Source organism: Paroedura picta, chromosome 4, assembly GCF_049243985.1.
Source record: "Paroedura picta isolate Pp20150507F chromosome 4, Ppicta_v3.0, whole genome shotgun sequence".
In the NCBI taxonomy this organism is placed as follows: domain Eukaryota; kingdom Metazoa; phylum Chordata; class Lepidosauria; order Squamata; family Gekkonidae; genus Paroedura; species Paroedura picta.
In genome coordinates this window covers 38030940-38050779 of record NC_135372.1, presented here as the reverse complement: position 1 = coordinate 38050779, position 19840 = coordinate 38030940, and the positions used below count along the sequence as shown (strand labels likewise).

Sequence of the window (19840 nt, the reverse complement as noted above, 5' to 3'; positions counted from 1 at the left end):
CAAAAGGGCCTGGATCTCTCTTGCCAACTCATTCCACTGGTCTACAGCCAAGGCTGAAAAGACCCTGGCTCTGGTTGACTAGACACACGTCTCTGGGGCTGGGGTCACCAACAGATTGGAACTGGCAGAGTAAAGTGCTGTTTGGGAAGTATACACAGGTCCCAGACTGCATACGGCCTTAAAGCAGCCTTTCTCAACTTTTTTACCATTGAGAAACCTCTGAAACATTCTTCAGGCTTTGAGAAACCCCAGAAGTGGCGCAATAGTGCAGAATATGGTTGGGAAGCATAGTTGTGTACACGCCCACCGGGGACCCCTCCCTTCCCCCCCTCCAAGGCCCATTATTGGCCATTTTGGGAAGGGGGAGGCAGGTCAACATGTCCATATATAAATGTTTCCCAAATTTAAAAAAAATGTATTAAAAATTAATTAACTCCCACCTATTCAGGAAATCCTTCCAGGGCTGTCAAGAAATTTCAAAGTTTCACAAAACCTTGCTTGAGAAAGCCTGGTCTAGACAAAGACTCCCTAGAGGATGGTTGAATGCACCCTTCTATCTCTTATCAGTGCTTCATATCTGAAAAGAGATGCCAAGGGGTCCTGCCAGCCCTCCTTACAACTTATTCCTCAGCATTCAGTCTTTGCAGATCCCCGGACCCCCAGTGGGAGAAATAAAAGGCCTAGTGTTGTCTTGCCTTGGTATGGAATGCCCCGGTTGGCTAGTCTTCAACCTTTTCAGCTCCCAACTTGTTAGATAAACCCACTTCCAATTTTTGAACGTTCTTGTTCTCTCTGCAGGCATCTATGTTTCTTTTTCTCGGTGTGTGTCTTTCACCCGCTCTCTGCTCTCTGACTTCCTCCTCTGAAATTTGTGTTACGAGGAAGAAAACAGCGGTAACCTGGGATAACCCTCTGTCAGTCTTATTGTCCTTTGTGGCACAGGGTTGGGCCAGTGGATGATGTGAGAAGACCTTGAAATTGGCTGGATCATGGCCCGTAGTTGGCACCCTCTGAGGACAATGGATCGCCTTTAAAACCATCATGCATACCAGCTTCCCAGAACACTTTGCACCCTCTCGTAAGCTGCAGAGGTCACCCCAAGCGGAATGCATCTCTCTTTATTCTGTTTCATTTTCTTCCTTGTTCCCATGAGGCTAATCACTGCAATGAGTTTAGAAACCACATCTGTGCATCAGGCAAATAATCTGGTGATCCTTAGGAGAGCCCTGTGGATGAGCTTCTCTTGACAGCCCATACCTCAAGGAAAGAAAGAAATTAAGGAAACAGGAGAAGGGGAAGAAGGCTTCCAATTACAGGCAATTAACTCTAATTAATGCTCACATACTGTGCATGGCGCTCCGACGGCGATCATTCCGGTAATGGAGAAGGGAAGGCATTCCGGTGACTTTGCAGTTTTCTTGTTTCAACCGGTTAGTTTCCTACAGTGCATCTCCTTTGGCAACTGGAAACCAAATTAATTCACCTTCCATGAAAAAAAAAACTGTTACTGGGACAGGACAAAAACAGTTGCCTTTGGAGAGCTTTGTCAAACATTATCTTCGGACAGAATTCACTGGGAAATTTAACTTGAGTTAAATGTTTAGCTTAGTTTTTAAACGATTCTGGTGATTTTGGGGTGATTAATGAGTTATGGATCCCCAGGTCAGGAATTAAGGGAGGGGGCATGTTTTTTTGGGTGCCGTGATGAGAGGCAGAGTGGGGGATGGAGAGATCTGACCCGTAGGGCACTTTCTCACATGTTAAATAATACACTTTCAATCCACTTTGCAACTGGATTTTATGGTGTAGAATGGTAAAATCCACATGCATATGGCCATGATGTTTGGGGGCAGCTCGAATGACCCAAGGTAGTCAAAAACTCTACCACGGATTACAGGAAGTCAATGAGCCAAAGGAGAGCATTCTTCCTGCATGCCCTTCAAAAAGAGACTGCTCTGGAGAATGCCGGTTTTATTGGCCAAGGATGTGGAGAACTGTGCGTAATACAGTTTGCTTTGACTTCTGTAACTATTGAATACTGTTGTACTGTTTCCACAACCCTGTGTTTCTGTGTAAAGCTGCCTTGAGTCTTCAAAGAAAGGCGAGCGAGAGAAATAACTTAATAATGAAAGAAAAAAAATCTTCCTCAGAAGACAAGTTGATCCATCCTTAATGGTTTTGGTCCATGGGAAGCTGCTGCAAGAGAATGTTCTCATTTAGGCCAGACTCGAAGTTCACCAAGGGCAGTGGTGAGACCCATGAATGATGAAAAAGAAGGGCTCTTTTTTGGTGCCCCACTTTTTACTACCTGAAAGAATCTCAAAGTGGCTTCCAAGCACCTTTCCCTTCCTCTCCCCACAACAGACACCCTTTGAGGTAGGTGGAGTTGAGAGAGCCCTGAGGGAACTATGATTGGCCCAAAGGCACCCAGCTGTCTCCATCTGGAGCTCTCCAGATTAGAGGCGGCTGCTCTTCACCACTTCACCACATTGGCTGCCAAGCCTACTCCCTCAGAATAGATGCCTCAACATACTCAGCAATACTCCAGGTTCCTTGGGTAGTCAAAAGGTGGAAGCATCCTGTGAAGGCAGACATTTTGATAACTGAGCTATACCACCGTGCAGCCACTACTGGCACTTTGAAATAAATGACGCCCCTGCGTTTCCGTTATCAAATATTCAGAAACCATTTGACAAAGGCTTAACTCTCTGAAAAAGAGAATTCATTTGAGACGGATCTTTTCATTTTGTAATAAAAGAAGAATTTGGGAGAATCATTTCCTTTCGGCTCTTATTTAAAACAATCTCCCTATCCTTTCTCTGGGCTTAAGGCAATTCCTCCTCCTGCTGCGTTGCCTCAGGTTCTGACGCGTTGCCGTGAAATTTCTGTCCTACGCAGGCCTTAATCGATGCGAGAAGCAAGCAGGCCGGATCCAAGGCCTATTATGGCACCTTTAATGAAGAAAGTCGAGGCTGAAATGTTGAGCCCGGGTCGTCTGAATCGCTCAAGCTGCAGCCTCACCAGCGCCGGTATATACGTATTCTCAGATGGCCAGAGGTAAGCGTCCGCAGCTGAAAGATGTTTTCACTCAGGAGACTGTTACCATGGGACTTATTAGGAGAGCAATCAATGGAAAGTATGACCTCAGAGACAACCTCAGCCTCCAGCAATGCAGCATTTTGTCCACATCAGCTCCGCATGCAAACTGTCAGCTCAGAGTCAGGTTATTTTTTCCCCCTGTCTTCCGCCTCATTATGAAGTTTCTGCCAGACAATTTACCCAGTACGGCAATGTCAGATAGTTTTGGTATATTGGTTAAGAGTGGTGGATTCAGAGATAGAGAGCCGGGTTGGACGCCCTGCTCCTCCACGTGCAGCCAGCTGGGTGACCTTGGGCTAGGCACAGTCCTGGCAGAGCTCTCTCAGCCCCACCTCCCTCACAGGGTGTCTGTTGTAAGGAGAGAAAGGGAAGGACATTGTGAACCACTTTGAGACTCCTTTGAGTAGTGAAAAGCGGGGTATAAAAACCAAGTCCTCTTTTTTTTTGAAATTTAAATACAGTTTGGGTTTTCATCCATGCTCTGCAAAATGTTATGGTTATTGAGATGTGATGCCTTCTTGTGTGGGGTGTGATTGTTCCTGTCCTCGTGGGGATGTTTCTTGTTTCAGCTGCCTGCCTTCGATGGTCAACACGTTGGTCACAACAATTCTTCAAAGCATCTGCTGAGCTTTGGCAGAGAGGTAAATCCTTTTCAGATGTTATATCCATGTGTAATGGGAGCCAACCACTTCATGGAATCCTACTTGATTTTTATTTATTTTTATTTTGGGTTTTTATTTCCTGCCACTCCCGGAACAGACTCATGGCTGGTTACAAATAGTCCATCAATAGTTCCCCCCCCAATAAAATCCCACTAAAATATCAGAACAGGACATAAAAGTTACAACATATGAATAAGAAAACATGGCGGTATAATCCCCATTCCCCCCATAACAATATCCAGTCTAATAGGGGAAATGGTAAGAGGGGAGCTATAACTCTTGCCATAGATTACCCTGGTATACCGCTGCTTAGTACCAGGGGTGGGGCCCAATTACTTGATATACATGGTGACCATGTAGGGTCATGAGCTTTGGGACATGTGGAGCAGAACTTGGATATCAGAACAAAAAACGCAGGGTAGGGTCAAGACTATGGTTAACTTTAAAGATCTGTGCTGGGTATTTCTCATGTAGGGAGGGTCTGTGACTCAGCAGAAGAGCATCTTCTTGGCACGTGGAAGATCACAGGTACAATACCCCACATCTCCACTTAAACCAGCCTTTCTCAACTTTGTCACCATTGAGAAACTCCTGAAACATTCTTCAGGCTACAAGAACCCTCAGAAGTGGTACAATCGTGCAGAATATATTCAGGAAGCCTAGCTGCATACATGCCCACCCGAGGTCCCTCCACATCCCACCCCCTCCAGGCCAATCATTGGCCATGGGGCGGGGGGAGGTCAACAACCATATATGGCAGGGGTGGCCAAACTGTGGCTCTCCAGGTGTCCTTGGACTACAATTCCCATGACCCCCTGCTGGCACCCCTGATATGTGGTCATATCACCAATGAATGTTTTAAAAATGTTAAAAATATATTAACAATTAACTCCCACTCATTCAGGAAACCCTCCCAAGGCCATCAAGAAAGCCCAGGGTTTCGCTGAGAAAGACCACTGTGTAGCTTATGTTAGAATTTAGCTTGAGACCATAAGAAGCAGCTGCCAGTCTGACTAGATTGTATTGATTCTGATGGATGAATGACCTGACTCGGTATTAGGCAAATTCTTGTGTTCAGAGAAATCTTGACCCGCTTCACCTGCTCATTTTAGAAATTAAGCCTGCTCATCCCATTGGATCCTATTTGTTTTCTGCTGCATTACTCCAAAGAGAAGCATTTCATTGGAAATTATGCCAGGGGAGTGAATGAAAGGTTAATGCAGCAATTAAAAACACTATGAATATTGTAGTGCTTTGTTTGGCTCCCTATCTAGAGAACAGGTCTAATTTAATGTAAGCCTGTTAAATGCAAAGGGATAATGAGTTCAGCTAATTGGGCGTGTGCCGAGTGAGCCAGCAACTTGCAAATATTCTTACAAAGTTGCAAACTGAAATTGTGTGTACATTTGCTTGGGTCCCACCTGGTCTGGCCCTTGGGTTGGGGATGAGGCTAGGATTAAAGCCGGTCAGTTGCACAGTTAAAGGTGTGCACAGCTTAGGGGAAAGCTTATCCTAATGGTAAATGGCATGGAATGTAATCATCGGCTCCTGACCATCCAGGAAGAATGTGAGCCTGACGCGATCTATATTCAGGATGTGTAAAATATTCACCTTATTGTGAGCGCCAAACAAAATGTCCATTGATAAGAGGCAAGCTACAAAGCTACACATGAACTGAATTCAACAGGCTTCTTTCAGCAAAGGCAGTTCCTGTGGCTTGGTCACTTACCTCTCACCAATGCAGGTGTGGTGTATACTGCAGTAGTCCCCAACCCTTGGTCTGGGGACCGGGATCAGTCTGTGGATCAGTTGGTACTGGGCTGCGGCTCCTCCTCCTCCTCGGCTGCTGCCTCAACAATTTATAACTATATTATTATGCTTTGGTGGGACTGTTTTTGCCCCAGCTGTTTAATTTAAGTTTTATTGGCTTGATATTGAAACTATGTTAAGGTTTTGTCTGTCAGCCTTTTATGTGTTTTATCTGCTGAATACCAGTTATCTTTGTGGCTAGGATTGTTAAGTCCTTCCTGGTAAATGGCAGGGGATTGGGGGGACTTACCAATAGAATGAAGAAGGCCAAGACTATGTTGTTGGCATTACACAGGAAGTGATGTCATCATGCCAGTGACTTCTGGGCAACGTTCTGGTACTTGGGTAAACACTCAATGATAAAACCAGCTTCTGCCATAGAGTTTCTGCCCAAAGACCAGAGCTTTGCCTGGAAGTCATTGGTGTGATGATGTCAGTTCTTGTGTGATGCCAGCAACATGGCCGATACCTTCTTCTTTCTACTGGCAAGTCCCTCTGCTGGTCAGCTAATAAATGGTTGGGGAGTAAGTCTGGTGGGGGGGGCATTGCCTCCATGTGTGGGGGGTGTCTGGCAACCCTATTTATGGCTATTGTTTTATAACTGAAGCTTCTTTGTGTCTTTTTTTTTAAATCTGTTGTCAGATTTCATCAGTTTAGGCTGCTGGATTGAGTTGTTTTTGTGTTATTAATCAGTATAGCTGCTAAGCTGTCTGGTGTGTGCTTTATCCAGAAACCTGGGTAGGAATGTTTTAAATAAATAGAAATGGAAAAACTAATTAAAATTCTATAATACAGAAAATGTAAACAGATAATAAATGACAGGGTTATTGAAAGACTATTGACTACTCGTTTCTTTGGATTCTGCCTCTTGTGTAGGCCAATCTTCCTTGAACACTCTAAGACATGTTCCAGAATCTTCTGCAGGGCAGAAGGGTGTTCTATAGCTATTATGCAAGGGGTCCTTGGCAAATAAATTGATATGGAAAGGGTGCTCTCAACATGGAATGCTTGGAAGCCACTATCCTAAATGGATATAGCTATTAGTCATGTCAGCTAACCGTATGACCTCCTTTTCCTGAAACTCCATCTGAAATTAAGCTTTCCAACTTCTAAATGGGTTCCCCAACCGTCCCTTTAACATCGGTTGGCTCTGCGGCAGTTACCAAGGAACGCTGTTCAGCTCTATGCCATGAAAACCTTCAACAGCCCATTTCTGCCTATTAAACTTCTATTAAAGGGTCAGGACAGTTTTTTTTTCCTGGCCAGCGGGCAACCTTGGGTGCTGGGAATTCATGGCAAGAGATGGATATTGCTATTGCATCAGGCTTGTGACACTCTATCTGCCCAAACATACTTCTGATTATGTTTGGTAGACAGAAGGCTGCAGCTCCAACACAGCATGACAATTTCTTCTAAGATACCCACAAATATACAGATACAAACCAGGGGCCTGCAAGGACTTGAGGCATCTCATTTCCTTCTCCCTCACTATTTCCTCTCTCTCTTCTCTGAAAATCCCCATAGTCTCTTCCCTTTTCCTGATTCCATCACTCCTTTCCACCCACCAGCCGACCAATATTATCTCTCCATCTTTGATTTGACCTCCTTCCCTCCCCCTGGCAGCCACTCCCTGGGAAAACACTGGTTGAGTTGTGCATTGCTAGCAGGCCCAGTAGTGCTGTGTAGAACCCACAAGGACTTTTAAAGGTTACCTAATTTTCCCCTGTCAACCCCCTTCCCACAATTTTCCTCTTTTCCACCTCCTGGCAACTCCTTTTTTACCTTTGAAAAAACCCTGAAACATTCTTCAGGCTTTGAGAACCTCCAGAGGTGGTATGATGGTGCAGAATATGGTTGGGAAGCTCTGCTGTGGACATACCCACGTGAGGCCCCTCCTCTTCCCACCCCCTCCAGGCCCATCAATGGCTATTTTGGGAGGGGGGGAGCAGGCTGAAATGACCATATATGGTCATAGCACCCAATCAATGTTTAACCAATTTATATATATATATATATATATATATATATATATATATATATATATATATATATATATATATATATATATATATATATATATATATATATATTAGCCTTCGGGGAGGGCGGTATATAAATCTAAATAAATAAATAAATAAATAAAATAAAAGAAACCCCATGAAACCCTGATTGAGAAAGCCTGTCCTATATCCTCACTTTCCCATGCTTCCTTCTCTTCTCCAATCCACCAACCAATTTAACTTATATCTGCCCCCTATTATCAGCTATATTTATTATTGATTAAAGAATGTGGTGGTTAGATACGATCAAAATGGACAATAGCCAGAACATCGCACAACTAAAAGAAACGGCGTAAGATCGGAAATTGTGGCCGAAGTTGTGCCATTGGATCACTAAAAGTCGGACTAGACTAAACACCTAACATCATCATCCTCATCATTATTGATTTATATCCCACCTTTCTTTACAACATGGACCCAAAGACGTTTACACCATTCTCCTCTCCTCCATTTTATCCTTACAACCACCTTGTGTGGGAGAGTTGCCATGAGGATGTGCGTGACTGGCCCAAGGTCACCCAGCAAGCTTTCGTGGCTGAGTAGGGATTCAAACCCAGGTCACTTAGATCCTTGTGTGAATCTCTAATCACTGTACCACACTGGCTTTCCTGCAGTGGCAGCTGTTGAACAGTTGTAAGCAACAGGACCTGGGTGAGCCATGTACCCAGGGGTGCTACTGAGCCTGCCCCCCATGAGTCATCCCATAAAGGCTAGAATAGCCCTGGATAGTGTTCATGTGCCTTTTACAGAAACCAATTGGCACCAGCAGTAGAGGTCATTTGTTTCTCAATGGCTGTTTTTATTATTTGGTTTGTGTGTGTAAATTTCCTTTTTTTAGATTTGGGATTTTTCTGCAAAAGGGCTTTTTCGCAGGTCTGTCAAAAGATTTGTCTTGGCCTTTTTATAGCCCCAGACTCCAGATTTAAGTATTCACAAATCCGGCCATTTTGAAAATTAGACAACTTGATTGATAAAATATGTATTTTCTTGGCATGTGTGTCCAATGATAGCTTCAGCTCTGGAGAGAGAGAGAAAATAGAGGAATACTGAGGGCAGGTTCATTTCCCACAGGTACCTCAGATGCCAGCAGGATGAAATGGGGAGGGAGGTTTCACATACTAGTGCACTTATGTCGCTTCCAGTTTTAAAAAATGGAAGAGATGTGGAGACACTCCAGCATTTTCCAAAACCTCTGTTGTAAACCACAGAGTTTTCATGAATCCCAGGGCTCCTAAAAATGCCACTTCCTCCTGCAATCTGGGTGTGCTCGATCTCAGTCTTTATATACTGCAGAGGTTCTTATCATATAAACAGACCAAGTTGCATATGACACTTCTACCCCCCCCCCCTTTCAGAACTGCCACTTGCTCCCTAAGCTCTGCCCGTTTGTCTCTTTAGATCATTTCTGTCTCTCCTTTCTGCCCTTACAGGGTCCCAAGGCAGCTATCAATCCAAACATGTAATAAAAATAACAGCAGTAATGAAAATTATGTTAAAACAATTAAAACAAAACTCATCAAACATTCATAAAGCAGACTGATGCACTCGCGTTGATGGATCATCATGATGTTAGTGTTGCCATAAGACGGCATCGTGTACTTCCTTTGTCTACTGGTCATGGAGAGTGACCACCAAAATGGTGCATTGGTTGAACAGGTGGGCATCAGCTTCTGAACTTTTATGAGTCTCATTTGCATGAGCATTTTCCTCTCGGCTTGGCTGCCAGTTTGGAGCAAAACGGTGGCTAGCAGATGTCACCTTCTTGACTTCTATAAATATAATTTGCTTGAGCATCTTGGTCTATCTACTAGAAGCCCTGGAAGGGTTTCCTAAATGAGAGTTAATTAATCATATATATATAGATAGAGGTGGCTGGATGGAGTCACTGAAGCAGTAGGTGCAAACTTAAATGGACTTAGAGAAATGGTAGAGGACAAGAAGGCCTGGAGGATCATTGTCCATGGGGTTGTGATGGGTCAGACACAACTTCGCACCTAACAACAACAACATGTAGATAGATAGATAAACATGTATTGGATGATATGACCGCATATGGTAATTTTAATCTGCCCTCCCCGCCCAAATTGTCCAATGATGGGCCTGGAGGGGATGGGTCTCAGGTGGGCGTGTACACAGCTATGTTTCTCAGCCATATCCTGAACAGTCATGCCACTTATGGGGTTTCTTGAAGCCTGAAGAATGTTTCAGCGATTTCTCAGTGGTAAAAAATGTCAAGGATGACTAGACTGTACCAACAATGCCCAATGCTATCAAAGGGCCTTCCTGAATTCTGAGAGGGATATGGTCATTGATAAGTGGAAGTCACTCAGTGGTTTTAAATTATACTTAATGTAGCCCTGTGAACCTTGTAACCATGACACCAGGTTTAAATACAGCACCAAACATGGCTGACCATGTTTCTAAAATCTTCCCTTTTCCTGCAAGCAGCAAGAATGGGACTTATTGTTCGCCTAGTAAACCATAACACATGTGGTGGTTCGCAAGTTCTAAAGGCCTGAATGACCACCATCTTCTCTGATAGAGAATGGATGGCTGAGGACACCATGGATGAATCTGTCCCCTGCACATCTCTCTGTGGCTAAAGGAACCTGACCCTTTCTCTCTGCTTCTGTCAAAACTGCCCTGAAGAGAGTCTTTGTGATGCCCAGTGTACACTTTGTTCCTCCAGCAACACACGTTGGCTGCTCACGTTCTCTTGCCCAGGGCACACAACAGAGGCAGCTATTCATTGACAGTACAAGGAGGGAGAGAGGGAGTACATTGGCCCTGACCCTTTTCTATATGCAATTGCCTGGCTGTCTGCAGGGGTGACCATGTGGAAGAGGTGGCCACTTACACAGCTTACCAGGTGTCTCGCCCCTACATCATCAGTGGGGGATGGAGATAGGTTTGCCAGATTCAGGTTGGGAGAAGGACAGAGACTTCAACCAGCATGGTGGAGTAGTTAAAAGCAGCAGCTTCTAATCTGGCAAGCCAGGTGGGTAACCTTGGACTCATCACAGCCCTGATAGTGCAGTTCTGACACAGCAGTTTCTCCCAGAGGTCTCTCAGCCTCACTTACCTCACAGGGTTGTGGGGACAGGAAGGGAAGGTGATTGTAAGCTGCTTTGAGACTCCTTCGGGCAGTGGAAAAGGGTACAACAACCAACTCTTCTCCTCAGTATGGTACAATGCCATAAAAACTGCCCTCCAAAGCATCCATTTTCTCCTGTGGAATTGATCTCTGTTGTCTGGAGATGAGCTGTAATTTCAGGGGATCCCCTGGTCCCAACTGGAGGCCAGCATTCCCGTTATTCCTTGGAGGCCTCCTACCCAAATACTAGGCAGGACCATCCCTGCTTAGCTTTTGAGATCTAATAAGATCAGGCTTACCTGGGCTAGCCAGGTCAGGGCACGTGCAAGACACTAACTAACCCATCCTCCCTTTCTTCAACAGTTTAATCTACAGGGTAGGCAGAGCCGGTGATAACAGCTTTGCCCTTGAAGGAACCATTATCTCCCCAGGCAGATCCTGCCTTCCCCTCCTTCTTGGAAGCATCTTCCCTTTATACTACCTGAGGAAGGAAGGAGGGGAAGGTCCGATGGTATCTAAAACATTCCCTCCTGCCAGGACTTGCTATACAACCATGCATTGAGAAGACCAAAGTCCACTGAGAAGTCCACCAAGGAAACGATACTTCACTGCAGAGGGGGAAGAATACGGCTCACGCTGTTTAAAGGTCGAAGGGGAAACAGCTGATGACATCATCGGCTTCCGGGCCCCTATCAGAAGCATTCCATCACAAGACGTCTCCCCTGCTTTCTGTTCCCGCTCCCTCATTTATGTATAAACACACTTCCATTTTCCCCTCCACCGCAATGCCTTGCCTCCGTAAAGTGTCTGCGCTGCAGTCTATAGCAATAAACATGCCAGAGTAATTAATGTCTTTACAACTTATTACAATCCTCAGATAATTAATCACAAAAGCTAAACATGCGGTCTCACCCTCCTAATGTGTTAATGCTCTAATTATTATGCCTCAATTAAGGGGAAGTCAGTGCTCCTTGCGTAGAAGTGCATGTTTAATAAGGGCACTTGAGTGCAGGCAGACCGGAGGAGGAGGGGAAGGAGCTGGAGAAGGGGCGATGGAGAGGGAGATGGAGACCGTTCTTAATGAGGTTTCATGTGTGGCTTTAGGCAAAAAACTGACAGCCCTGTCTTGAATCTCACACTTGGCTGCATGCGGAACTCTGCGCCATCTGCAGTGCTTTTGCACTCTGTCTCCTGCCAGGATATTTTTAGGAGTGGTGGCATGTGTGCGCGAGGAAGGCGGAGCCTGTCGGAGAAGAGCTGGGAAAGCTCTAGATCGGAGAAGGGCTGGGATTCAGAGAAGCTGGCTGGTTTGCCCCAGCTCAAGGTCCAGTCGGTCTTATGTCGGAACAAGCAGCTTCACATCTGGTGCCATCATAATGGCTATGCACTACACGGGGTTGATAGGGATGGTGCCCTGAACCAACAGCCTCGCTTTTCTTGGACTCGGGGCCTAGCCAAAATAGACTGGACAGTGTGTCCGTTCCATTCCTTGGGTGTTTCAGGCATCTTTAACCCCAGTGGTTTCAGGACACATTAATCTGAAGGAAAACGTGTAACTGCAAAGTAGACACTCTAACCTTTTGGCCATGACCACACTCCTGTATATCAGACTGTTTCAACATTTTGACTGTGGAATAACCCCTAGAAAATTCTGCAGGCTTTGACATAACCCTGAAGTGATGTCAGCTGGCCATGCTTCCCCACCCATGCACCTTTCTCTCTCTCCCTACAACCCACCCAAACATCCCCAACAACAGGGGGAGTCAACCTGTGGTCCTCTAGATGTCCATGGACTACAATTCCCATGAGCCCATGGGAATTGTAGTCCATGGACATGTGGAGGACCACTGGTTGACTACCCCTGCCCAACAATATTCACTGTGTTGGACTCCAGCTGCCACCAACAGGTTAATAGAAACAGTGGAACCTAAGCCAGCAAAAAGTTTCTATGGCCAGAGTCCCAACTCTTCCCACCCCCTCCTGGGCCATCATTGGCCATTTTGGGAGAGGGTGGGTCGACTTTCCCAAATAAGGTGAAAACCATAAATATAGAAAGGTAGATAGATTAAATCCCCTTCAACTGGCATAACCCTCCTGGGGCTCTGATGAATAATATGGTGCAAATTATAGCCCTGAGTTATAGCATTTGATATTATTATTTAAGTCAAGGTCTGGGATCTCCTTGACAGCTGCCATTTTAAAAGTACAAAACTCCTCTTTAGAAGAAAGGAATAGCCTGGCTCTGTTATATCCATCCATCCATCCATCCATCCATCCATCCATCCATCCATCCATCCATCCTTACCTTCCTTCCTTCCTTCCTTCCTTCCTTCCTTCCTTCCTTCCTTCCTTCCTTCCTTCCTTCCTTCCTTCCTTCCTTCCTTCCTCATAGACAATATCCTAGCCATTCTCCCCAGACTATAGCCCCAGGATGGTCTTATGCAATACTATCTCTCCACTATGTTTTCATGGGAATTATGAATACATTTTGTTACCTGGTGAAGGTGTGCAATCCCACTTCTGTGCTCCCTCTCATACAAGACTGTTATTAGCCTGTCACATTGCAGGTATGAATGCCTGACATGTTTTACCTGTGTGGGACATTTTATGTTTTAGAAGGAGGCAGAACATGGATAGTAAGAGAGCTCCTGTGCTGATATTTACCTGGGACTCAGCTAAATAATTACAGATCAAGGTTGGCTCTTATCTCTGAACCTTGTACACAGACCAGTAAATTTATCTAGATCATCATTTTGTGTCTCTGTCTTTTCAATTAGGGTGTGTGTGTCTGTATGTGTAAACTTTTGTTCTTAGAGGATTCTGTAATGTTTGTGGAACCCTGTTTCATTTCTCCCTGAGTTCTTTGAACAAAAAACCAAAGTCAGGTGATTCCTCTACACTATTATTATGTTAATTTTACTATGTTTTGACAGCTTTTAAAAAGCTATCTGCTTTAAGAAGTCCTTTAAAAACACATTTAAATGCATAAAAACAAAAACCTTTGGACCTTCCAAACTTTGAAGGATTGACATAATTGTCTATGGCTTTAGGTTCCCTCGTTATGGAAAAATAGAAAATAAAAGTTAATGTCTCTTTTGTACATCTGTATTTAATCCTTCCTTTGCTCTCCCCCACTGCAAAGTAAGCCTCCTCTCCTCATGCAGAATGAACGTTTACATGCCATTCTTCTCTTTTTCTGTTAAAACCAATCAGCCTATTTATTTTAAGTATCAAAAAGTTTTTAGCCGAGTAATGTGATCAGATCACATCTTGATTTACACAACCGTTCCAGCAGATGCCCTTTGTTTTACATAGACAGTCATGTTGTTAGTTGCGAAGTCATGTCCGTCCCATCGCGACCCCATGGACAATGATCCTCCAGGCCTTCCTGTCCTCTACCGTTCCTCGAAGACCATTTAAGTTTACACCGATTGCTTCAGTGACTCCATCCAGCCACCTCATTCTCTGTCGTCCTCTTCTTCTTTTGCCCTCGATCGCTCCCAGCATTAGGCTCTTCTCCAGGGAGTCCTTCCTTCTCATGAGGTGGCCAAAGTATTTGAGTTTCATCTTCAGGATCTGGCCTTCTGAGGAGCAGTCAGGGCTGATCTCCTCTGGGACTGACTGGTTTGTTCGCCTTGCAGTCCAAGGGACCCACAAGAGTCTTCTCCAGCACCGGAGTTCAAAAGCCTCAATACAGTCATACACCTACTTAAAAGGTCAGCTCCCCCAAGGCTCCGTGGACAATCAACAGAAACAGCAGACTACTCCCTCCCAACAATTAGCATCTCTTCAGCAAATATCAGCAAAGCCTTCTGAGCCACTGGAGGCATTATCTGAGCTGACAGAGGAACTAAATTACACCACGTTTTCTGTTGCACCCCCATGACTTCCGAAATCTTGATTATACTTGGTCACCTGGGTCCAACCTTACGGAGCATTTTTATTTTCCTAGGCTTTTTGTGGTAATGTTAGCTTTAATATTATTTATTGTTGATATGACTGTTCTGTTGCTAACTTTAGTGATCTTATTGCATTTTCCCCCATTGTATTGCTGTTTTATGATAATTTGTGCTGCGCTATGGCTTCCCATTCATTTCACTTCTGCATTGTTTTACTGTTTTTCATGCTCATCATAGTCAATTGCTGTGCACTGAGGATACAAAATATAAATCTTTTTAAATGAATGAAATCATTCAGTCAAATGGACTAGATGGCCTGTATGGCCCCTTCCAACTCTATGATTCTATGATTCTATGTCTCCTGCATGTCTCCTGTCAAAATACTGGGTGCTGCTTCGTATAATAGAAAATGTGGTGGTTATGTATTTGGTACTTTGAGAAGTTCATTCTGGCCTCTGCTGGCCCGGAGATATTTATTTATAAAGAAAATCTTGTAGTCTAATTTTCAGTAGGTGGGTCCTGGCTGCTATGCAAAGATGTTTTCCCCATAGAACAGGCTTTCTCAACCAGGGTTTCATGAAACCCTGGGGTTTCTTGACAGCCCTGGAAGGGTTTCCCAAATGGGTGAGCGTTAATGAATTTAAAAAAGAATCATTGAACATTTATAGGGTGATATGACCATATAGGATCATGTCAACCTACCCACCCCTCCCACAATGGCCAATGATGGGCTTGGAGGGGGTGAGAAAGGGAGGGACCCTGGGTGGGCCTGTACATAGCTATCCTTCCCAACCATTTTCAGCAGAATTGTGCCACTTTTGGAGTTTCTCAAAACCTGAAGAATGTTTCAGGGGATTTTCTGGTTTAAAAAGTTTTAAAAGGCTGACAGAGGGAAAGATGCAAAGAGAGACGGAGGGAGGAAGAAGGAGGGAGAGAGAGAGAGGATAGAAAAGGAAAAAAACAGAGAGCTTAGATACATTCTTAATGTCTTAAAACATTTTTACTGGTTCCAAGGTTGGAGTAAAGCTGAGCCCATCGCTTGGTAAAGTCGAATGCTACTAAGCTACAGTAAAAGACTACAAACTCAGAAAGAAGTTTTAATTACTAGTGCTGTGGGTTTTCTGGGCACTGTGGCTGTGTCGTCCAGACCAAAGCCATACAGCCTGGAAAACCCACAATCAGTTGACTCTGACCATGAAAGCCTTCAACAAGCTTTTATTCGTTTTCTAGGGCTAGCCCAACTAGGCTTCAGAAAAGTTCCTTTTTTCAAAAGTGGCAATTTCAATTAAAATCTCACTTTCCTCTTCACCAAAACACTCATCAGTTTTGTCAGTGCTATTTGTTACCCTTCTGTCCCACGGACTGACGTTTCTCGGGCAGGCTGTCCCTCCTGTTTCCTTCCTCAGTCCATCACACAGGTAAGCCCTTCTAATCAGGGATCCTGGGGTGAATCAGATGCTGCCATAATGCGAACCAGCCATTTAGAAGAAGAGGAAGAGGAAGAGGAAGAGGAAGAGGAAGAGGAAGAGGAAGAGGAAGAGGAAGAGGAAGAGTTGGTTCTTATGTGCCGTTTTTCCCTACGCGAAGGAGGCTCAAAGCGGCTTACAGTCACCTTCCCAATCCACTCCCCATAACAGACACCCTGTGGGGTGGGTGAGGCTGAGAGAGCCCTGATATCACTGCCCGGTCAGAACAGTTTTATCAGTGCCATGGCGAGCCCAAGGTCACCCAGCTGGTTGCATGTGGGGGAGTGCAGAATCGAACCTGGCATGCCAGATTAGAAGTCCGTACTCCTAACCACTACACCAAACTGGCTCTTAAATTCAGTCGCAAGACGACATTGCTTACGACAAAGGAGCTCTAAGAAAGCACACTTTTAGCGCAAGACCTCTCTCTTTTTTTTTGGCAATGAGTGTTGAAAAGCTAGCAAAAAGGGAAGGCGATTGGGGTTCACGCTGCACGAAAAGTTCACAACCCACAATGAGTCATTTTGGCTCAGCCCCGATCCTTTCTTCAACTTCTTAATTTGATGTGTTCCAACAGCAAGCCTTGGCAGAAAAACAGCTCCTTGTGGTTGGGCCCCGCTGAACCTTGGCGCGCATAAAACCCGGTGGGAAGCTCTGCAAGGCCGCAGGTCGAATGCTAAAACTAAAACAAGTGGGGATGTGTTCTCTCCCCAGATGACAAATGAAGGTCATATTTGCAAATATCTCTAACAAGCCTTCTGGACTCCGCTCCAGCCTTTGTGATTTGTTTGTGGCGGCTGGATATGATACGGCTTGACTGTGACTTAGCATGACTCAAAAGGAATAGGAATAGGATAGGCTATTTTAGACATTTTGCTTAGCTACTTGGCTCGGCTTAGTGAGTGTTTTGTTTCCTAAAGCATGGAGAGAATCTCAGTTGCCAAACTCAGAAAACCAGACGATTGGTATTCGTAGGCCATGTGAATCAGCTACACTTGATTGAAATGGATTAGCCAAAGGTATTTGATGCAGCTCTGAGTAACAAAGGCATGCAGAGTGTGGACCTGGGAGAGATCATTAATTTATACAAGGTTGCGTGGAAATTAAAGATATAATTCTTATTTGTTTATTTTCTATTCCATCCCTCTCCACAAGCAGGTTTGGGGCAGTTTACAATAATAAAAACAGAGTTAAAAACCAGATCCCCTTCCTCAATCATCTTAATTACTCTCTGCCACCTGCCCAAACTAGAGATGGATAAGGGGGACCAAGGAGAAGGAGAAGTAGAACTAGAAGGAGAAGGAGAAGGAAAAGGAGGAGGGAGGTTCATAGAGTTCAGTAATAAGCATGGCAAAATAGTGCCATTTTGCAGGCCCTACATAACTTTGACAGCTTGGCAGCGCCAGGGGCCAATGTTGAAAGGGTCCTGGCTCTGATTGAGACTAGGCAAATATCTTCAGGGCCTGAGATTATCAAAAATTGGGGTTAGCAGAGTGTAATCCTCTCAAGGGAGCCTAATTCTTGGATGGATGGACAAGCTATATTGAGATGTTAGGTGTTATGTGGAAACAGCTTAATCCAAGTCAGCCTGGTAGTCAACAAGTCATGATAAGGGCGTTCTTTATTGGATTCCTAGGCCAACCCATAAACACACACATACATGCACGCTGTGTTCCTGGGATTAGCTTTTCTCTAGGGAAGCCGAATCTTTCACAGTTAATTATTTGACAGGTGAACTTGCCTGGATTGCTTGTGGTGATCAGGCACAAGGGGCTCACTGGGTTTGTTTGATTCAACCTTGTAGAAGTTAAACACCTGCCTAACAGGTCCTTTCAAAACTGCAGACATGTAGGCCATCAGCAGTCATTAACATTGCTACGAACTGCTGAGGCAAACATCTGCTTTTATTTTATACAGTTTATTCATAGCCCACCTTTCTTGCTGGGTCTAGGATTCCAAAATTGGAGAAGACCCCATCCCACCTAATCTCAGAAGGTGGAGGCACCCGAACCATAGCTGAACTGTAACTTGTTCTCTCTCTCTTTCTGGACACCTCCATGTCATAGATGGTAGACATTAATCTTTCACTGGCACAAACCTTATACCCCCTATCATACCCTCTCAACTCTTTACTTCCTCATGCATGTTTCTTTAAATTGTGTGCCTTTAAAAGCCTTTAAATGTATTTTTCAATACAGATTCTTTTTATTTTATTTAAAATTTGGCCTTTGCCTGAGTTTTCTGATAGGGATAACCCCCCTATATACATAGGTAGAAGTCTCTTGTTACCTCTCTCGCTCAGAAGTCTCAAGGAATCGCTAACTTCCCCCTCCAATATTCTGTTTTTGGTAACGCTTCCTAAACCCCACCGTCCACAGGTTCCACCCCCAAATCCCCCGGTGTTTCCTAACTCAGAGTTGACAGACTTATAGCCAGCTATATTCTCACATGCCTCTTTGCCTCCCATCTCTTATCTGAAATAATGTGCACAGTGCTTGAATGCTTGGAGTGACTGGCTCCTGATGTGGGCTTAGTGTATTGGGTGTAATAAATGTGAATGTTTGATATTATTTTGACTGCTTGAGATTGCTGTTTCTCCAGACCAGCTACTTGCATCATTCCACACAATAAACTTTATTTCTGTTTGCACTCTCTCTGTATTTTCTGCACTCCCGCCGAGCTTGTAGAGGCATCTTGCTGCTTTATCAAAGCTCCTTTCCAAGGAATCTTGTTTTAGATTCCTTCCCAGATTGGGGGTGCCCCTTAAATCAGGTCTAAAATTGATGCCAGCCAATTTTAGGAGTGAAAGGCAGGTGAAGGGCAGCTTACTCTTTGACTCATAGGCCACTTGTTGCAAATTTGGGCTTCAATTAAACATTGGGCCACATTCACACTGACACATGTCCAGAATCCATATGTCTTCTACCAACACATGGTCCTTCAGTGTCTCACTCACTCTTTATGTTTTCCTCATGCCCAAAGCAATGGGAAGTTCCAGGAACAGCACTACCAGGTTAACGGAGTAATCCTAAGCAGAGTTATACCCTTCCTAGTGCGTTGGTTTCAAAGGCTTTAACTTCTAAGCTAACGTCAAAGTTATAAATCTGCTTAGGATGACATTGTTAACTTCTGTGGCCAACAGAACTGCTCTACAAAATGGACCAACACCAGGCGTACGCATACTCCACAGCAGCAAATTTTACATATTCTTCAAACTATGAGGGGTATTTCTGCTGTATCTATTAGACCGTTTATGCACTGGGAACTTTACTGCCCCAGCAACTGTGCAGGAGCACAAATTGGGGGCGGATGAGGCACACTGGGCCAAATGCTCCCCCATGTGGGTGCAGGAAGAGGTGGGGCAACCTGCCATGACTAAAACTCCAGCCTGCATCCTAGCATGAAACCTCCAGTGCATAAACGGTCTTAGTGACAAGAATGGGGTTCAGCAGGCGTTAGGTATAAGTAGTTTATTCACTCAAAACCCACCAAAAAGAGAGAACAGAAACGGTCCCTCACTTCAGCCACTCCCTGAAGAGCTCCCAACGACCCCAAATGAAAAGCACAATTCCCTGCGAACAAACATAACAATTTCATTCAAGAACGTAGACGTATTAAGGGATCATGTCCTTACAATTCCCTCACACTCAGGAAAAATTCAATGCTATTATGGAACAGTAAAAAGCCAGAAGCTTCTATGTGGGTTTTTTTCCCCCTTCTTGCCCAATTTCTTTTTCCACCAAGTATCCAG

At 44.5% G+C, this 19840-nt stretch overlaps 2 long non-coding RNA genes across 3 annotated transcripts in view; one reads left to right on the top strand and one right to left on the bottom strand.

Moving 5' to 3' along the window:
- The window catches only part of LOC143836758 (uncharacterized), a 277206-nt gene that overhangs the window by 44607 nt on the left and 212759 nt on the right, over positions 1 to 19840 (bottom strand). The window lies entirely within an intron of this gene.
- On the top strand, positions 2900 to 11302 carry LOC143836757 (uncharacterized). Its single transcript, XR_013230710.1, has 3 exons — positions 2900 to 3057; positions 3669 to 3740; positions 11088 to 11302. It is a non-coding gene; the product is annotated as an uncharacterized LOC143836757 (long non-coding RNA).